This window comes from Archocentrus centrarchus, chromosome 4 (genome assembly GCF_007364275.1).
Source record: "Archocentrus centrarchus isolate MPI-CPG fArcCen1 chromosome 4, fArcCen1, whole genome shotgun sequence".
Lineage (NCBI taxonomy): Eukaryota > Metazoa > Chordata > Actinopteri > Cichliformes > Cichlidae > Archocentrus > Archocentrus centrarchus.
In genome coordinates, this window is record NC_044349.1 from 5,570,062 (window position 1) to 5,591,715 (window position 21,654).

General features: G+C 41.1%; 1 pseudogene; it reads left to right on the forward strand.

The window, feature by feature from the left end:
• The first annotated feature begins 10,979 nt into the window (after positions 1–10,979).
• On the forward strand, positions 10,980–19,761 carry LOC115778822 (fetuin-B-like; annotated as a pseudogene).
• The last annotated feature ends 1,893 nt before the right edge of the window (positions 19,762–21,654 follow it).

Genomic DNA, 21,654 nt, shown 5'->3' on the forward strand with positions numbered 1-21,654 from the left:
CACACCAGAACTTCACTTCTTTTAGCTATTCTCACTTTTTCCTGTCATTTTTGTGTGTGTACAGTCAAAAGTGTACATTTATTTATTTATATATATATATATATATATATATATATATATATATATATATATATATATATATATATATATATATATATATATATTTTATATATATATATTAGGGGTGGGACTCGATTAAAAAAATTAATCGAATTAATTACAAGCTTTGTAATTAATTAATCGAAATTAATCGCATTTTAATCGCATTTCAATATTTGACATGAGAAATATTAATTTAAGTTTAGTTGATGAATGAATCAATATACATAAGCTTAAACTTCAAAATGTTGTTTATTTTACCACCAGTCTACTACACAGACCAATGAAGGGTGGAAGTGCTCCTGTGATAAGCAAACATCTGAAATTAAAGTTAAGCATCATAACTGGATAGTTTTATTCAACATTAATGTCTCACTTGTTATAGTTGGAAATTAATCATTAGCTCAGCTGTATTCCTTGATGCTGAAATGTGTTATGCTTGTTTTAACAGCTTATTTTGAATTAAAGACTTAAAATTAAACCACAAAAAGGAGAAAAAGTTCGTTCTCCGTTTAACCAGCTGCTTTTACACAGCTGTGCTTCGCACTCACGGTTGGTAGGGGACATGAGCTACGCAGAGGTGACGGCAGCTGATATGAAGGCTAGCCGCTCACTTCCGGCCTTTGTGGTGTTCGTGGGCTGCGAAAGACGTGGGCCGGGTCCTTCGCAGGATGCGGCCCCTAATTTGGACATTGTGCGTCGATATAATCTGTATGCCGGGAACTCGCGCACTGAGAAACGTTCCACGGTGCAAAGTGCGATTAAAATGCGTTAAAATTTTTAACGCGTTAATTTCCCCGTAATTAATTAATCGAAATTAACGCGTTAAAGTCCCACCCCTAATATATATATAATATATTATATATATATAATATATTATATATATTATATATATATATTATATATTTTATATATATATATAATACATGACAACTGCCTCTTGGTCTCAACCTGACTACCCAGGGTTGAGACCAGGAAGCAGAGTTGCAGTCTTACACGCCTCTGCAGCTTCCCTCCTCCTGACGTCCTCCCAAAACCCCATCCCCATAGAGACAGTGCTTGCTCCCACACACTAAGAAATAAAGGGACAAGAATGGAGGTACGAAAAGGTATGAAGGCTTTGTCGCTCCAGCTATACCCTAGTGGAGTACAACATTCTACCTCTGAACCTAGGAACAATTTTGTACCTTATTGTCTGTACCTTTAACCCCTTAACTGGCAGCAAATAAAATCACCTGAAACAACTACATAACACCCTCTGGTTATTATTGGCTCTGAACAACACATTTCATAGCCTATTAATCGGCTGCGTCTGGTCCGCGGGCCGAATGAAGTGCATTTATATGGCAGGCTAGACCCGCCCATTTTGACTGACACCTCATTCGGCCAATCATGTTAAGAAATGGGTTTCCCAGAGCCAATAATACTCAGAGGGCGTCACGTAGCTTTGTCAGGTGATTTGGTGCAGCCAGTTACATGATTGGCCCAATGACGTGTCAATAAAAATGGGAGGGTCTAGCCTGCCATATAAAAGGGACTACAAACGGCCCGTCACCGGGCCCTTGCCAGTTAAGGGGCTACAAGAACATTTCTGTACCTCTAGTGACAAATATATGCCTTTATGTACAGCTACAAAACCACCCATTAAAAAGGTACAAATTATGTACCTGATGAGGTACAGCTGGAGCGACATGGCAAATTGTACCTTTAAGAGACAAAAACAAACTCTTACATTCACAAAAATATTCTTTATTAATCAAAATGTATTCATTTAAAATCAGTTCATTCAGTGTAAAACATCAATACTGAAATGTGAAGTGTATTTTATTAATACAGTGTTCTAAAACATTTGTCTTTAACTTAAAAACTAATCAATATAGAACTGAATAGAAGACAGAAGAATGCACTGCTGAAAACAAAGTGCATACTGAAGGCTGTTATAAAGGCTTCAACAAGACCCATGCAGTGGCACACATCTACTGTTTCTGCTTTCACCACACTGGGCCCGGCACTGGTCATTGCCGTCTTCCACTTGTTATCCATCAGTTGAATGGCTGGATAGGGTGTAGCAGCATCCTTCTATATAAATTACAAAATAAATAAATAACCAAACAGCAAAAGATATTGTACCAATTAATTTATCTAAGAGAATTTAAAGACCTTAGTGTTAAGTTACAAGTTTAAAATATTAAGTAAAACAACTTTAAATATATTAAATGGTGAGCAAAATATCAATATAGTAAAAATAATTCCTTACTCTAGTCATTTTTCCTTTCCTCTTTACTTATTTGAACAAGATAAGATAGTGTTTATTTGTTACATGCGCAGTTATACACAGTACAATGCACAGTGAAATGTATTTTGTACCTGCAACCATATATACACACACATATAAATAAGAAGAATAAAAATAAAAATAAGTAATTCACACTATACACTATATACTATACACTACACTTTTACATGGAACTATAGAATATTATATTATTTACATAGTGCAATAATAGTCCAGTTAGGGCTCAGAGTTGAGCAGACGGATGGCTTGTGGGTAAAAACTCTTCTTCAACCTTTCAGTCTTAGTCCTCAGGCAGCGGTAACACCGGCCTGATGGGAGCAGGGAGAAGAGAAAGTGTCCGGGGTGGCTGGGCTGTTTTAGCATCTTCATGGCCCTCAGCCTGCCCTGCTTGGTGTAAATGTCCTGCAGGATGGGGAGGGTGGTTCTGATGGGCCATGAAGTCCTGCTTGGTGCAGTTTCCCATCCAGGTGGTGATGCTCCCACACATGATGCTCTTGATGGTGCAGATGTAAAAGTTCCTGAGCACCTTGAGTGGGAGCTTGAAGTCTCTCAGCCGCCTGAGGAGGTAGAGACGCTGTCTGGCCTTCTTCACAGTGATGTTTATGTGATGAGTCCAGGACAGGTCCCGTGAGATGGTCACTGCCAGGTATTTGAAAGTGTCCACTCTTTCCACCTCAGCACCACTGATGACAAGTGGATGGTAGTCCCTCTGCTGCTTCCTGCTGAAGTCCACGATCAGTTCCTTTGTTTTGCTGACGTTGAGCAGAATGTGGTTCTCCCGGCACCAGTTCTCCAGGCGGGAGACCTCTCTCCTGTAGGCTGTCTCTTCATTGTGGGAGATTAGTCCCACAACAGCAGTGTTGTCAGCAAACTTGATGATGACATTGGACTGACGTGGCCACGCAGTCATGGGTGTACAGTGAGTACAGCAGAGGGCTGAGCACACAGCCTTGGGGTGATCCAGTGTTGAGGGTGAGGGAGGATGAGGTGAGGTGACCCACTCGTACCACCTGTGGTCTGCTGGTCAGGAAGCTGTGAACCCACCTGCACAGGGATGGGCCCAGGCCCAGGTCCAGCAGCTTAGAGACCAGCCTGGAGGGAACTATGGTGTTGAATGCTGAGCTGTAATCTGCAAACAGCACTCTCACATAGTTCCCCTTACCGGTGTCTATGTGCGAAATGGTCTTATGGAGGAGGAAGGTTATGGCGTCATCTGTGGATCTGTCTGGCTGGTATGCAAACTGTAATGGGTCGAGGGTGGTGGGCACTGAGGAGGTGATGAATGTCTTGATGAGTCTCTCAAAGCATTTCATCACCACAGAGGTGAGCGCTATGGGCCTGAAGTCATTGGGGCTGCTGGGGTGTGGTTTCTTTGGGACTATGATGGACTTTTTAAAGCAGGTGGGAATCACACACAGTTTCAGTGAGAGGTTGAATATCAGTGTAAACACAGGTGCCAGCTGGTCAGCGCAGGTCTTAAGGACACGTCCACTAATACCGTCTGGTCCAGCTGCTTTCCTGGTGTTTACACGTCTAAACGCCCTCCTCACGTCACGCTCCGTCACAGTGAGTGTCTCCGCCCCTTCGGCCGGGAGCGCAGCGGGCTGTCGGCTTCCCGACTCGAAGCGCGCAAAGAAGTTGTTGAGTTCATCAGTCAGAGAAGCATCGGCACTCACCGGGGGTGTGTGTGGTGCTTTGTAGTCCGTGATGGTGCGTAGTCCCTGCCACAGTCCCCTGGAGTCAGACTGTTGTAGTTGCTGTTCCAGTCTGCGGCCGTAGCGATGTTTAGCCTCTTTCACCGCTCTGCGGACGTTGTATGATGCAACCTTGTAGTCCTCCATGCTCCCAGAGGCGAGGCCGGAGTTGTAGGCAGCGGTGCGGGACCTCAGAGCGTCGCGGACAGATTTATCCACCCACGGCTTCTGGTTGGGAAAAGTCCTGATGGTCCTCCTAAGTGAAGTGTCATCAACAACTTTCCCAATAAATCCCACAACAGTTTCCGTAAACTCCTCGATGTCTCCGCCCGCGCTGCTGCGAAACATGTCCCAGTCGGTTGAATCCAACGCACCCTGCAGAGCGGCCTCTGTTTGATCAGACCACCGTGTCACTTCTCTCACAGCAGGGGGTTCCTGCCTGAGCCTTTGTTTGTATTTCGGCATGAGAAGGACAGAGGTGTGATCGGACATCCCAAAAGGCGGAAGAGGCTTTGCTTTGTAGCCCTCTTTGAATGGAGAGTAGCAGTGGTCTAGGGTCCTCTCTCCTCTGGTAGGGCAGTCTATGTGTTGAGTAAACTCCGGTATCACCTTTTTCAAGTTTGCACTGTTAAAGTCCCCGGCTACGATGAGAGCCGCATCACGCTGGTTAGCCTGATAGATGGAAATAGCCTCATGTAGCTCTTATTACAGTTCAGATGCCTACCTCTCCCAAAGTGATGTAGTGCAAAAGGATGAGTCCAGACCTTAAGTTGTACCTCAAATGCAAATAAATAAATCACAGATTACAGAGTGTAACTACAGCAGATCTACTTTCACATTTATTAGCATGATGACTGTGATTACCTGGTTGACCTTCAGCCAGGGCATCCTTTCTTGCATCATTGTACTGTTTTCCAAGCACAGACTTTGTCAGCACACACTGTGCAAGCTCAAGTACATTTGGCAAGACACTGGCAAAGCCTTCTTTGAAATGATGACAGAAAGTGGATGTTGATGGGTGAATTCTGCCAACCTCATCAATACACTGTAGAACACCCAAACACATTATCAATTATTATTGTTAAAGGCAACTAGTAATTCAAAATTTTAACCGAAATAACAAAAGCTTGAAATGGAGCTTCTAGTTCAAGTAAATTTAGCTGAGTTTTTAAAATTTTTTTTTTTTAGGATAGACGGTGTAGCTGAGCTGAAGGGAGTTTTAGGGGAGAGTGCACAGCAAATACGAGCCCCCCAAAAAGTACTTGAACACAAGACAGTGAAAATACTTATCTCTTGTGATAGTACTTCACTAAAATATTAATATTCTGAAATTGCAGAGAAGATGGGTAACGTCCTGTACACATAACATGCTAGGTACTGTTAGCATGTCTTAACATTTTTGTCTTAAAATTTAAATTAATGGAGATTGATTTAGACCATGAACATAAATAGGTCAGATTACTTACCCTTGAATCTTCTTGCCTCTTCTTCATTAATTTTAATTCCAGCTTCAGATATTTTTTGAATAAGTTCTTCAGTGGACAGGCTGTGTAAAACTGGACAGTGCGCCATTTTACATTTCCGGTGCCTTTTCTGTCATCTGGGAGGAGGAAACGCTGCACCCAACACTGACTCCTACTGGTACAATTTTGTACCATTTGCTCTGAGCAGTGATTTTGTACCTCTTAAAGGGGACATATCATGCTTTTAAATCCTTCCTTTTCATATGCAAATCATTCACTTGTGGTCTATATAAAGTAGAACTGCAATGCGGGAGACAGCAGCAGGTGTCAGAAACTCTTGAATGAGGTAAAACAGTCTGTCAGAACGTTGCCATGATCAGAGCCGGCCGGAGTCATAGGCAACATATGTTGCTGTCTAGGCCCCCTGACCACCAGGGGGCCCCCAAGCTCACATACATTTGTAATGAAACTTTTTTTTTTTTTTTTTTTAAACATGCTAGTGCACTGGTAACATTTGTTTATGCACTGGTAGCATTTACCTGTGCACTGGTAACATTTATCTGTGCACTGGTAACAATTATCTGTGCATTGGTAACATTTATCTGTGCACAGGTAAAGTTTGTGTGCACTGGTAACATTTATCTGTGCACTGGTAACTATGCAGTGGTAACAATTATATATACACTGGTAACATTTATCTATGCATTGGTAACATTTATCTGTGCACTGGTAAAAATTATCTGTGCACTGGTAACATTTATCTGTGCACAGGTAACGTTTATTTGTGCACTGGTAACATTTATCTGTGCACTGGTAACATTTGTCTATGCATTGGTAACAATTATCTATGCACTGGTAACATTTACCTGTGCACTGGTAACATTTATCTATGCACTGGTAACATTTATCTATGCACTGGTAACATTTATCTGTGCACTGGTAACAATTATCTGTGCACTGGTAACTATGCACTGGTAACAATTATATATACACTGGTAACATTTATCTATGCATTGGTAACATTTATCTGTGCACTGGTAAGAATTATCTGAGCACTGGTAACATTTATCTGTGCACAGGTAACGTTTATTTGTGCACTGGTAACATTTATCTGTGCACTGGTAACATTTGTCTATGCATTGGTAACAATTATCTATGCACTGGTAACATTTATCTATGCACTGGTAACATTTATCTATGCACTGGTAACAATTATCTATGCACTGGTAACATTTATCTATGCACTGGTAACATTTATCTATGCATTGGTAACATTTATCTGTGCATTGTAACATTTATCTGTGCACTGGTAACATTTATCTGTGCATTGTAACATTTATCTGTGCACAGGTAATGTTTATTTGTGCACTGGTAACATTTATCTGTGCACTGGTAACTATGCATTGGTAACAATTATCTATGCACTGGTAACATTTATCTATGCACTGGTACCATTTGACTATGCATTGGTAACAATTATCTATGCACTGGTAACATTTATCTATGCACTGGTAACATTTATCTATGCACTGGTAACAATTATCTATGCACTGGTAACATTTATCTATGCACTGTTAACATTTATCTATGCACTGGTAACATTTATCTGTGCACTGGTAACATTTATCTGTGCATTGTAACATTTATCTGTGCACAGGTAACGTGTATTTGTGCACTGGTAACATTTATCTGTGCACTGGTAACTATGCACTGGTAACAATTATCTATGCACTGGTAACATTTATCTGTGCATTGTAACATTTATCTGTGCACAGGTAACGTGTATTTGTGCACTGGTAACATTTATCTGTGCACTGGTAACTATGCATTGGTAACAATTATCTATGCACTGGTAACATTTATCTGTGCACTGGTAACATTTATCTGTGCACAGGTAACATTTATCTGTGCATTGGTAACGTTTATGTGTGCACTGGTAACAATTATCTGTGCATTGGTAACTATGCACTGATAACAATTATATATGCATTGGTAACAATTATCTATGCATTGTAACATTTATCTGTGCACAGGTAACGTGTATTTGTGCACTGGTAACATTTATCTGTGCACTGGTAACTATGCATTGGTAACAATTATCTATGCACTGGTAACATTTATCTGTGCACTGGTAACATTTATCTGTGCACAGGTAACATTTATCTGTGCATTGGTAACGTTTATGTGTGCACTGGTAACAATTATCTGTGCATTGGTAACTATGCACTGATAACAATTATATATGCATTGGTAACAATTATCTATGCATTGGTAACTATGCACAGGCAACATTTATATATGCATTGGTAACATTTATCTGTGCTTAAGTCAGTTTGCCCACATCTTATGATTATAAAATATATACATATGTAAATTATACATGCAATAATATAGGTGTACACAACACTATTTTTCCAAGGAACATTTGAAAAAGAAGAAAGTAAAGGATCAAATAGCATATTTTTATTTTTCCGATATGTGTTCCCCCCAATAGTAAAGTCATTCCTACGCCCCTGATTGTGAGTTTGTATCAGTTAAAGATAGGGCTGCAACGATTCATCGATTAACTCGGTTAAATCGATTCAAAAAAATTATCGACACAAATTTTACTGTGTCGATGCTTCGTTTAAACTCTGCAGTGCTCAGCTGTCTCGGTGTAAGTGGCGCTCCTCACTAGCATTAGCAGCATTAGTGCGCCGTCATCTTTTTGTGGGTTTATTGGTGGCTGGTAAACCAACATAGAACTGCATTACTGCCACCTACTGGACTGGAGTGTGAATCACTCACGTACACACACACACACATTCTAAAAAGCTCTCCGTCACTGTGATGGATTTCCTTTAACAGAGTGGATCATCGCTAGAGTTGCCATCTGTCTGTAAAATACAGAACCCTGTATGTTACAGGACTCTGTGGAATACGGCTCCGTAACATGCAGGGTTCCGTACTTTACGGGATGGGTGGCAACTGTCGCTGATGTGCATTTCCACGCCTCCACTGCTCTCTGTGTGTCTGTGTGTGTTGTGCTCGCTGAGAATTTCAGCTGTTATTTTTGTCTTTACTTAAGCTGTAGCTACCAGAACTGGTTTGCTAGCGAGCGCGGGCCATTAGCACTAGCGATGGTTCGGTACCGGAAGGCCCGCCCCCCAGGACCGAGGGGCTCCTTCAAAATATTTTTTATACTTTAATCCCTTATTAGTGACTAAATATAGACCTGCAGTAGAAACGTATTTTCGAGAATGCTTGTGAATACAAAGCATTACAACATTACTCACACATGCGCCATGGCTCCCGCAGCCACTAGTTTTTCAAAATGCTCATAGCAGGCAGCGGTTTTAACTGCGCAAGCGCAAAGAGGCGAAGCTGAGACGGTGAGCTCAAGTAGTGAAAAAGGAAACGTTTTTCCAGCGTCCAAAACAGCAGCTTTTTCTTTTAGTAACCACCATTAAATCTGTGAAACAGCTGGAGGTCCTTCATCAAGCACCTGATCAGCAAGTGTTAAGGTGAAGAAAAGAGAACTTTGTAGCTGCTCCATTCACCGCTGTTTGTTCACATGGCGAGAAACTGCAGTACGGAAGTTAAAATATGCAGATAAACTGGTAATAAAAAAAGTATTTCTTATCCGATTACTCGATTAATCGATGGAATAATGGATAGAATACTCGATTACTAAAATAATGCAGCCCTAGTTAAAGATGACAATACCAAGGTTAGTTGTGCACTCTGTGCTGGCAACAAGGTGCTATCTAGCTTCAAAAACACTACGTCAAATGTGAAGAAACATTTGGAGTCGCAGCACGGCGGAGTCACACTTAGAGAGCAAGTCCCACCAGGTTGTGCGAAGCAGAGCTGCGGCTAATGCAGGAGGCCCCCCACCATCCAAACAACAAAAGCTGAACTTCAGTACAAAACCAGTAAGTGGGGAGAGCTCAAGAAGTTGGTTGGACAGTATGTAGCAGAGGAAATGCTGCCCTTAAACACGGTTTCTATGTGCGTTTATGTGTAATGTCTTTGCTTATACTAGTAAATATAGTGCAGTCAACATGATTTATGAAGGGTTTATATATAAAATGAAATTACTTACCAATCCAGTGCTTTTTGGCCACTTAAAATATCTTTATAGAACTGTGATGTTATATTTGTTGTGATTTCTGCAGCCTTCATAGCCAGAATTCTGTTTAAAAAGACATTTTTTTATGTCAATGACAGTTTTTACCTTGATTAAAAACAAATATATAAAAGTCACTTTGCTAAAAACTGATTGCAGTTTCTACCTTGCGATAGAAATGCTTTCTCGCTCAAAAGGACTTGATATCATTCATGAGAGATATGTTTGATACATGTTTCACAGATTATAGGTTGACAAGTAATTTATAGCCATTTAAATACAGGCAATCATTTTCTGGCAAATGCCTGAAATCACTTTTTGGCAGACCCGCAGCTGCTGAATGTAACTAATATGTAACTTGTAATCTAACTTAGTTACTTCTAAAATTAAGTAATTAGTAAAATAACAGTTACTTTTTAAAGGAGTAATCAGTAATCAGATTACTTCTTCAAGGTAACTATGTAATCACTGTTCCTTTTCAGAGGAGCCACAGTACCCAAAGTCGTACACTGTGAGGATGTAAAACTATTGATGAGATGATCTACCTCACTGGGAGCAGAGTTTAGGTAGTTGCTCTGCACTGTGTTGGCACATGGCACTGAAGAGCATAATGATGAAGGAATTAGATCCTTAAACTTAGTTACAGCACTTTCAGAAAGACTTCTACCGTAATAAAACTTATTCCCCACTGCTGTGTAATCCATTAAAGTAAATGTATTAAAAAAAATGACCAGAAGGGAGGGGGATTTCAGGGAATACTGTTAAGTCTTCAATTTCTATGCCATATGTCAGGACAAGATCCAGAGTATGATTAAAGTGGTGGGTGGGCTCATTTACATTTTGAGAGTAGTGATGGGAAGTTTGGCTCTCTTTCGGCTCCCAAATGGCTCTTAACAAATATTGTCTTATTCTTGATTAACCTCACTGGTAAGAGTGGATCATGTGACTTTCAACCCACGCACCCATTGATCTCAATGAAGAAAAGTGCAGGGCTCATTATTGCTCAACGAATAAGCTCCATTGTGCAAATCTGGACAGTATCTGATTGGTTGGTTGTTAGAGGAGCATTATTTTCTGAAGAGGTTAGGGTCAGTGGTTATATTTACCTTTTAGGGGGTGCTGATTTTAAAAGAGTGTATGTATGTGTGTGTGTGTGTGTGTGTGTGAGGGGGGGGGGGGGGGGGGGGTCCACTTACCGAAAGTCAGTGTGCAAACAGTAAACAGTATATAAATTGTGGCCTCTTTTTGTCTTCACATCTCTTCTAGAAGCCCGTGTGTGAGATGGTGTGTGAGAGAGAGAGTCATCCGAGGCCTTTATCATGGAGGTCTGTGTGCTGTTATCACTGCTGCTGGTGTTAGGGTGTGTGACCATCAATGGTGTGCCATTGGTTAATTATCCATTCCCATGTAAACAAAGACCGTTGAGGCCTCGTCGCTTTGAGCCAGCCTCATGTGAAGATCCATCAACGAAGTTAGCTGCTGATTTGGCTCTTACCAAGATCAATCAGAATCGGAAGGAGGGCTACATCTTCGGCACCGCATTTCCAATGCCCACATAAAGAAAACTGTAAGCCACGCCGCTGAGCGTGAAGGAATATTATTACGTCATAGACCAGTGCTATTTAGGGTGAAATTCCTTTCTAGCAAAGTAACAGGCCAGTTCAGGACATTGCTGTTCTGTTTGATTATTAGAATGCTTTTAGTCTACAGTACAATCTAGAAATCTAAAGTTTGACTGAAATTTGAATTTTGCAGTCTGGAGACAATGCAGCAGCAATTGCTGTGCAATTACATATAAAAAGTGAAATTTAATTGAAAATGATTAGTGTGTGTGTGTGTGTGTGAGAGAGTTCCGCATGAGCCACATGAGCCTTGGGGTCCCTCCACATGAGCTGGAGGAGGTAGCTGGGGAGAGGGAAGCCTGGGCTTCTCTGCTTAGGCTCCGGCCCCGGATAAGCGGAAGAGAATGGATGGATGGATGGATAGTTGTGTGAGCGATCAGGGGATATTATGGATCACTGGAAGTTAAACCAGTGACCACTGATGATAAATTCCATTAGGGTTCTATTGACAGTAAATACTGATTGATAAAATGTATGTGTTTAGGGATGGCACAGTGCATTCTTCTACCTGACTCTGGATGTTGTGGAGACCAACTGTAGTGTTTTCAGCAAGAAGGACTGGAAGAGCTGTGAGATTCATCCCACTGAAAACATCCCGGTCAGAAAACACAAACTGCACGTGCTCACACTCATACTGTTCTGCTCAAGGGTTTCTTAGTCAAAGTACGTAGTACCTTTAATACAATGAGCATTTTATTTTCTTGTTCCACAAACAGTAGTTCATAAGTTAGAAGAAGGGGAAACTGGAGACCTTTGGTATCATAAACAGCTGTCGTGTTATCGAGGTTGGCGGGGATGAAGTTGTCAAATGTCTAGAGAGTTTTCAAAAAATGTCTTATGTGCTTGTACACTATATGAGCAGTACACTAAAATATTCTATTAATGTTTGCAGGTATATGGTCAGTGCAAAGCTGGTATATTGATTGCTAACACCCATGGATTGTTCAAAATGGCAAGACTCCATGACTATAACTGTCTTATCAGACCAGGTGAGAAAAATACTACATTTAATAGCAAAGAGAAGAAGCTGTTCTTTTCATTAAATTTAACTGTCATCTACCATGACACCAAGTTCAACAGTACAGTGTGGTTCAAAAGTCGTGAGCCACCCCACATTTCTTTACACAGTACCAATCAAAAGTTGGACACACGTGTCCAAACTTGCTGATGGGTTAAGAACCTTCTACAAATCTTGTTCAGCTCTCCTAGAATAACTTCTCCTGGAATCTCCACCATGGTCTTGATACTGTGCTGGGAGACACAATAAACCTTCTGGCAATGGCACGTATTGATGTGCCATCCTAGAAGAGCTGGATTACTTGTGCATCCTCTGAAAAGGGTTCCTTTAATTTTTTGAATAGCATATTTTGTTTCCAAGGAGCCAGATTTTCTTTTCTCTCTTTCTTTTAAAATAGTCTTAAGCAATAGTTCTCCAGGCTTTCTGAAGGTACAACAGTGAGTGTCCATCTGTAAAACAGAGTGGAGGCTCTGTCATGGTTTGGGGCTGCATTTCATCCAGTGGTGTTGAAGATCCTGCCTGTCGGTCAGATTTCAATCCACCATGCAACACTATCTGGATAACATCTGCTTGGGCAACCACTTTATTTTTCTCCATATCAATTTTCCCAACCACACTATCAATTCAGAAAAAGTATACAATGAAAAAACACACAATGAAATGGTATCACTCGTGGATTGGCCTCCCCAATCCACAAGTTATACACTGCTTCAACATTATTGAAGCAGTGTGGGATCATCTTGACAGAGTATGGGGAAAAAAAAGGCAGCCAACATCCAAAGAACATTTGCTTAAGAGTAGGGCTGCATAAAACGATTATTTTAGTAATCGAGTATTCTATCGATTATTCCAGCGATTAATCGAGTAATCGGATAAGAAATACTTTTTTTTATTAACAGTTTATCTGCATATTTTAACTTCCGTAATGCAGTTTCTCGCCATGTGAACAAACAGCGGTGACTGGAGCAGCTACAAAGTTCTCTTTTCTTCACCTTAACACTTGCTGATCAGGTGCTTGATGAAGGACCTCCAGCTGTTTCACAGATTTAATGGTGGTTACTAAAAGAAAAAGCTGCTGTTTTGGACGCTGGAAAAACGTTTCCTTTTTCACTACTTGAGCTCACCGTCACAGCTTCGCCTCTTTGCGCTTGCGCAGTTAAAACCGCTGCCTGCTATGAGTGTTTTGAAAAACTAGTGGCTGCGGGAGCCATGGCGCATGTGTGAGTAATGGTGTAATGCTTTGTATTCACAAGTATTCTCGAAAATACGTTTCTACTGCAGGTCTATATTTAGTCACTAATAAGGGATTAAAGTATAAAAAATATTTTGAAGGAGCCCCTCGGTCCTGGGGGGCGGGCCTTCCGGTACCGAAACATCGCTAGTGCTAATGGCCCGCGCTCGCTAGCAAACCAGTTCTGGTAGCTACAGCTGAAGTAAAGACAAAAATAGCAGCTGAAATTCTCAGCGAGCACAACACACACAGACACACAGAGAGCAGTGGAGGCGTGGAAATGCATGTCAGCGACAGTTGCCACCCGTCCCGTAATGTTACGGAGCCGTATTCCACGGAGTCCCGTAACATACGGGGTTCTGTATTTTACGAGACAGGTGGCAACTCTAGTGATGATCCACTCTGTGTTAAATGAAATCCATCGCAGCGACGGAGAGCTTTTTAGAATGTGTGCTTGTGTATACGTGCGTGATTCACACTCCAGTCCAGTAGGTGGCGGTAATGCAGTTCTATGTTGGTTTGCCAGCCCCCAATAAACCCACAAAAAAACGTCAGCACTAATGCTGCTAATGCTAGTGAGGAGCGCCGCTTACACCGAGACAGCTGAGCGCTGCAGAGTTTAAACGAAGCATCGACACAGTAAATTTGTGTCGATAAATTTTTAGAATCGATTTAATCGAGTTAATCGATGAATCGTTGCAGCCCTACTTAAGAGAGTTCAGGCTGTATTGAAGGATAAAGGTGGTCATGCCAAATATTGACTTTCAAAATAGTTAGATTGTACAACCTGTTTTTGATTTATATGCTATATTTCCATGTATGTTTGCAGATATCACTTCACTTGTTTCCCAAAATACAAGGACATGAGGGGTGGCTCACGGCTCTGTACTGTATGTCAGAAAATAAATTTAAACAAAAGGCTGCATCTTCTGAGACAGCACGCTGTTGAAATTAGAGGTTTTGTGGAGTGCAAAACAATCTTCAAGTTTATGAAAATTTAGAACCACTTTTTGTTCTGCTCAGTTCCTGCAGCTAGGGTATTTGAGATGTGCCCCGACTGTCCAGCTTTAATAAACCACGACAGTGATCAAGTTCAGAAGACTGTGTCCCTCTCTCTGGAGAAGTTCAACAAGGAGAGCGGACTTGCCAATCGTTTTGCTCTTCTTAAAATCTCCCGTGCTACTGCAGGGGTAAGCTTACCATACCTCCAAAACGAACATCAAGACATCTGACACACTGTATTCTCTCATCTTATTCTCCATATATATATATACATATTCACATACATACATACATTACCTGACTAAATACTAGCTTTCCATTAACTCTCATGGCCCTGCCTTTCATGCTCACCTGTTTATGTTCTCACCACTCTAGATTGCATAATAGCTACTGCCAAACCCCTCTCCAAATCATTTTCTCAGTTAAAAGGTTTTGTGTGTTTGTGTTCAGATGGCTATCGGTATGTATTACAATGTGGAATACAGCATCCAGGAGACCATCTGCCCCCACAGCGCAAATGCGGCCACTGAGACGTGCCCCCTCATGGACTGCGAGTTCGCTGTGAGTCAGGACAAACAGTTATTTCACAACACTGATTGTTCACTGTAATTAGTAAGATTTACTCTTATTTTTTAAATGAGAAATATTGCCCACACTGGTTGGTCAGATCACTGAGTCCACTATGGCTTTTCCGATCATGGGACTATTTCAGTTTTTAACACTGCAACCAAAGACTTCTGTTTTCCAATCAAAGCTCTGAGCCAGTATGTTCCAGTATGCTTGTGCCATTGGCTAGTTTTTATGACAGCAGATTACTTTGTGTTAAACTATATTAAAACCACGGGCATAGTCATTCCTCTGCTCTCTCCTCTCTTAACTTTTGTTCTTCTTTCATGTCCTCAGCACAAGGGCTTCTGTAAGGGATCCATGTACAGCTCTCCCACTGATGATGAGAATATTGCTGTAGAGTGTGAGATCTATGAGCCTGAGGTAAGCCTCATCAAGATGATGATCTGTGTTTTTTGACTATCTTTCTGTAGCATAAAAAAAGAATCTATGATCGATTCTATAAATTGAATCCAATATAATTAAACCTCTGTATCACTCTTCTGAGCATGACTAAATGAACACAAACTGTTCATTAATGAGGAAAAACTCTTGCTTGTTTCCTTTTTTCTCTTTTATCACGTGTCAAAATCTGTACAGAGATATTTACCTTGTTCTGATCTGGCAGAACTTTGAATGTAAAGGAAATTCACTTAGCATGAAAACAGGGAGCAATTTGTAAAAAAACAAACAAAAAAAAAACAAGAGGAGGAGGGTTTATTTAAATAATTAAGCCTGTTGGTGTATTTATTATTTATTTTTGCTGTCAGTGAATAATTATGAATTTCAACTGAGCAAATTCAGAACTTAAACACATGAACTGGGTTCTAGCCAGTGCTAGTCCGGTGCTGTGCCCGGCTGAAAATTTCAGCGGTTTGCTAACGGAACTGTTCTATCACTGCAACTAGCCAATTCACAACAACTGTCACCTCGAGGTTGCTTTATATTGTAAAGCAACGGCCCCACTAGAAAGAAACAAATACAAGACATCATGCCAACTTGGCTTAAGCTACTGTATTAGGTCACTGTTAAATCTATTGAGACAAGAACATTGTTTGAATCAATGTTTGATTCAATGTTCTCAAAAACTCTCTAAATCAGGGGTAGGGAACTCCAGGCCTCGAGAGCCGGTGTCCTGCAGGTTTTAGATGTGTCCCTGATCCAGCACACCTGAATCAAATGGCTGAATTACCTCCTCAGTATGCAGTCAAGTTCTCCAGAGTCCTGCTAATGACTTCTATATGTGATTCAGGTGTGCTGGATGAGGGACACATCTAAAACCTGCAGGACACCGGCTCTCGAGGCCTGGAGTTCCCTACCCCTGCTCTAAATGATGACATCAGTTGTTCCATTCTATCTGAAATCTCACACATGCAATTGTTCCTGAAATTATGATACAGGAATTTTTCCACATTTAAATTGCAGGGAAAATGAAGCACAAAGTTACTTGACGTTGAAATGTAGAGTTCAGCTTTCATCAGGGAGTCACGATGGGTTGCGTTCAAATCATAGAATGCAATCCATCATGTGCAATATAGACCAGTGTGACGCCATCCACAGTATGTGGGTAATATATGCAGAGGTGGCAAAAGTACTGACATTCTGTACTTAAGTAGAAGTACAAGTACTTGTGTTAAAAAATACTTTGGTAAAAGTCGAAGTACTGGTTCAACTTCTTTACTTAAGTAAAAGTAAAAAAGTACAGGCTCTGAAATTTACTCAAAGTAAGAAAGTAAAAGTAGTTCTTTGGAGGACGTTTCTACCTGCTATTTTTGTGTAAAGCTAACTGAACCTTATTATATATTATTGTAATAATATAAAATAATACATGAGAACACAAACGTTATTCCAATCTAAATTTTAATTCTAATGAATGTACTCAGCTTGAATCACAAACTGTGAAAGGGAATTTAAACACAGCTCTGTTCTCTGTGTCCTCCATAGTAGAGGGTGACTGTGCCTCCACCTAAACACCAACATGAGGATACTCAGGGGTTACAGTGGGATTCAGAAGGTGGAGGAACCCTAAGATCAGCTGTAGTGTCTCTGCATGGGGAGAAGAATCACGGCTTTCTATTGTGAGCTGCAGTAAATGATGTTGGTGTGCAGGCTGTGATCAGCTGACCTGCTGCTGCTGCTCTGAGGTTTACTGCTCTGTGTGGATGAACTGAACTCACAAAGATGTAACCCAGTATTTCACAGCTATCTGAGCTGATCTCCATCCCCTACACTGACAGCATACAGGCTGTAGAAATGCTGGATTCAGTGAATGAATCTCAGCATCAGCAGCTTTGATTCAAACTCATCTCTGCTGCACTGATGTAACCTGTAACTCTGACCATGAACACAAAGTGCACCAACACAGAGCTTTACTGTAAATACAGTACAACAAGCTAACCTATTTATTACACACTAAACTGCAGTATTTTCATACAATCTCTGAATTACACAAAGTCAGCATACTTCAGTTTATTTTCCAGTCCTTTCCTTTAAATCTAACCTCTCTTCCTCTCCTGTCCTCTTTCTCCATCTCTGAGTGAACTTCTCTCTCTTTGCTCTCCCTGAAATACAGCAGCTCTTCTTTTAGCTAGCAGACACACTGTGTGACAAACTGCACACACTTTGTGTGTTTGCTGATATTTGTTGAGCATTTAAAAACGTTGCATTTACCTGCCACACGTTACTCCCTTCATGCTCGCTCCTCTTCAGTAGCGCTAGCTAAGCTGTTTATGTCCCGCGAGCATAGCTTACGGATTCGGTCCGGCCCGCTGTGACCCCTGATTATAGCGCTATAAATGAGACATTAATTATATGGGTTTGTGTATTTAATCCCTTTGTACCCGATAAGCCCTGATGGTGGAGGATACGCAGTACGATTGTCTCTTATATGTTATTATTCCTCCGTTTAGGCTCAGATCGCTTGATGACTGACGGCGCACTGACCGGAAATGCAAACTTCTCCCTGACGTGTTAAAAAGTAACGAGTCTGTTTGAAAATGTAAGAAGTAGAAAGTACCGATACTTGTGTAAAAATGTAGGGAGTAAAAGTAAAAAGTACTCAGAAAAATAAATACTCAAGTAAAGTACAGATACCTAAAAAATCTACTTAAGTACACTAACGAAGTATTTGTACTTCGTTACTTCCCACCTCTGAATATATGTCATATTTTTCTTTGCAACAACATTAGCATTTTTATTGCTGCCATGTTGTTGGTTGCTAGAAGTGGCCATTTTTTGATCAGTGGGTGGATTGCTCATTCATTAGCTAGCAATAATAATATTTTTTAGCAAGTTGCAGCCATAGACTTCATGGGTGTAACATGCAGGCACAGCTTCTTGCTAATTATGGCTAGGTTTTATGGCCATGTTGTTGATGAGATAATTCCATCAGAAGTACTCCAAGGGGCTCTAACACCATAAACAGAGTTGAGATGGGGAGTTTAGTGACTGGAATTAGCAGAAATAAAGCTCAGACAGTAGCCTGTGCTGACAATCAAAGCAGCCACAACTCTAATTTTAAATTCTAACAATATCCAAATGGATTAGTTAAAAAAAAAAAAAAATCACACCCTGTGGGGATTTTTTTATTTTTTATTATTGTGTTAATGACTGAATTAATTTTAAACATGAAATTCTATGGAGACTGACTGACTTATGGAACCATCCTCATGGGGTCATTAGTTGCAGTTTTTGGCACTTCTGTGTTGACCACATTTTAAAGCCTGAAGGATGCCACTTGGTTCAAATAACTTTTGCAGTTTTGAGCATGGTTAAGAAAGCTTCATTTTTTAGGTAACCATAAAACAAATTTCATCCCATCTGAAGCTGAAGGCAGCACCAGCTCACACTTTGTATGCACTTATTTATTTCTTCTCCAGGCTGCTCAGAGAGAGAAGGAGCGCCACTTGCTGGGCGAAGAGACTGACCACACCCACAATGACACGCACTCACTCGGCCACGACCAAGACCACACACATACTGCAAACCAAACACACACACATGACCACGCACATGACCACACCAAGAGTCACTTTCATCATGCAAAGAACTAAAAACACATTGATGAACACGATCATCACCACACACACGATCATGACACAGGCAGTGCCCACAGGCACGCTCACGACCACTCCCACGACCACGGTCATAAACATGATCACGTGCATGCTCATCACGCCAAGGCTCACAACCACACTGGTGACTCTCCCAACCACCACCACGACTACAAGCATGCTGATGGTGTGCACACCCATGAGCGTGACCATGAGCTGGCTCTGGACCACGACCACAAGCACCATCATCTGCATGAGCACGAGCACCACCACCATCACCACGAGCATGTACATGAGACCACACGTCATGATAACCCATTTGGCATGGTACGGATGCTGCCCACCCTGGGCCAGCCCATGACCCCGCCTGCCTTCCTTGATGTTCCCACTGGTGGCCCAAATTCACTCCCACTTAAGCCCGACCTCGAGATTTCTGAAGAGCCGTATTTTTGGACAGCAGGAACCTCGGTCTCACCCCAGTGTCCTGCCCCAGAGGCAGGGCATCAGCTGGTAGAGAAACTCTTCGCTGAGGACCCCTGTTCAAGCCAGCTGCATAAGGTGGCCAATTAAAGTGATCTCAAAAATCTACACAATGAAACAAAGATAGTCAATATAACATCCCAAAACTTCACTTCTTTTAGCTATTCTCAGTTTTTCCTGTCATTCTTGACACACACACACATATATACATATCTACACACACACACACACATTAGGACTGTCAAAGTTAATGTCATAATAATAAGTTTAGGCAAATTCCTTTTGGTCTCATGTTGCTTTCAGTTCGCAGTAAGTCACTTCTTAGGGGTGTATCTTTGAGTATACACCATCTTATTTCAAACACAAGGTGGTGCTATAGCATAGTGCAATATCAGACCAGCAATTGACACACTGAGGTACAAGTCTGAAGCAATGCTACAGTTAAAGATGTAGCACATAAAATATGCACTGAACACTAATCAAAGGACATCAAAAGACATTAAATGAATAGTTTACTACTTGTGTCTTTTACTTGGTGTTATGTACATATACATGGATACATGTACATGTACGTGGGTATGAAAATTGTATCTATACAAAAAAGTAAGGAAAACCTAAAAAAAAGAGAGTTTATACACAGTTATTGCCCATGCCTCCACACAAATGCACTGCGATGCAAAATGAGACATTTGCCTCTAATCATACTTTGGCCCAGTTGATCCTGATAACAGGATGAAATCATCTAACTGACTTTGAAAGGAGGCTCATTTGTTAGGGCACAGATGGCAAGAGCTTTAATCACAGATTGTTCTCCTTGCCAGTGCTTCATCTGGAACACTGACTAAGTGACATCTGCATTCAGAAAAACCTCAATAAATGGGGTGGGAAATTATAATCAACACTGCATATTTGCTGACCATAATCCTTATGGTGAGCAGAACAGCAAGTTTTCCTCAGGTAAGTAAGAATATTTGCAGTGTGTAATCACACTGTGTCATTAATCTCTCGATAATATATATAATATTATATATATAATTTATAATGCATGTACTGGGGATACAGTCCATGAACTCCTCATAAACTAATGCAGATTTGGAGGCTCATTGGTGCAAAAATACCAATCCTGATGTGGTCAAATGAGTCATCCTTCCTTATATTCTCAACAAGCAACTGAGCAAGTGAATGACACGCACAAAGATAACAAAACAGGCCTGAATGCTTGACCCCTATATTGAGCAAATAAAGTGGCTCTGTCATGCTTTGGGGTGCATTTTCCTGTCATGGCGTGGGCCCACTTCGTCTCTTACAGGGAAGAGTCCCTACAAATCGTGCTGTTCTGAGTGCTCACCTTTAGGCCATGAGAAACATTTCTGTCCAGATGGGAGTAGTCTCTGATAACAGCGGTCCATACTGTAGGATGTGAGGGGGGTCACTGAATGGCTTGATGAATATGCAAATGATGTGACTCACATGCTACGGCTTCCACAGTCACCAGTCATCAAATTGAACACCTGTGGGAAATTTTGGTCCAGCCATCATTAAAACAACAAATGAGGGAATATCTTTTGGAAGAATGCATTCCAGCCTTCCAGCAGACTTAGAGAATCAATGCTGAGGAGAATAAAAACTGTTGGGGTGGTATAACAACTTTCTGAGAAACTTGATGCTGCTTTTTCTTTCAGTTTCTGTGCTGTCAGCATTCTGCTACACAGACATCATCAGGCATGTGTGATTTGTTTGCATTTACACAGACCTTGTGTAAGGTCGCCATCTCAGATAGTCAGAAGATCTCCAAGGTCATGGGTGAGTGGATTTATAAACAATGGTTCATATTGTAAGGCTATAGCCAGCACTGGGGAAAAATAAGGAGTTCAGGGAAAATGAGGAAAAAGTCTGGCTTCTGGCCGACAGAGAAAGGTTATCTCATCTTTCACTGGTTACACAGCGAGCATGCAATAACACTTTCAGTGGGCTCAGACCTGG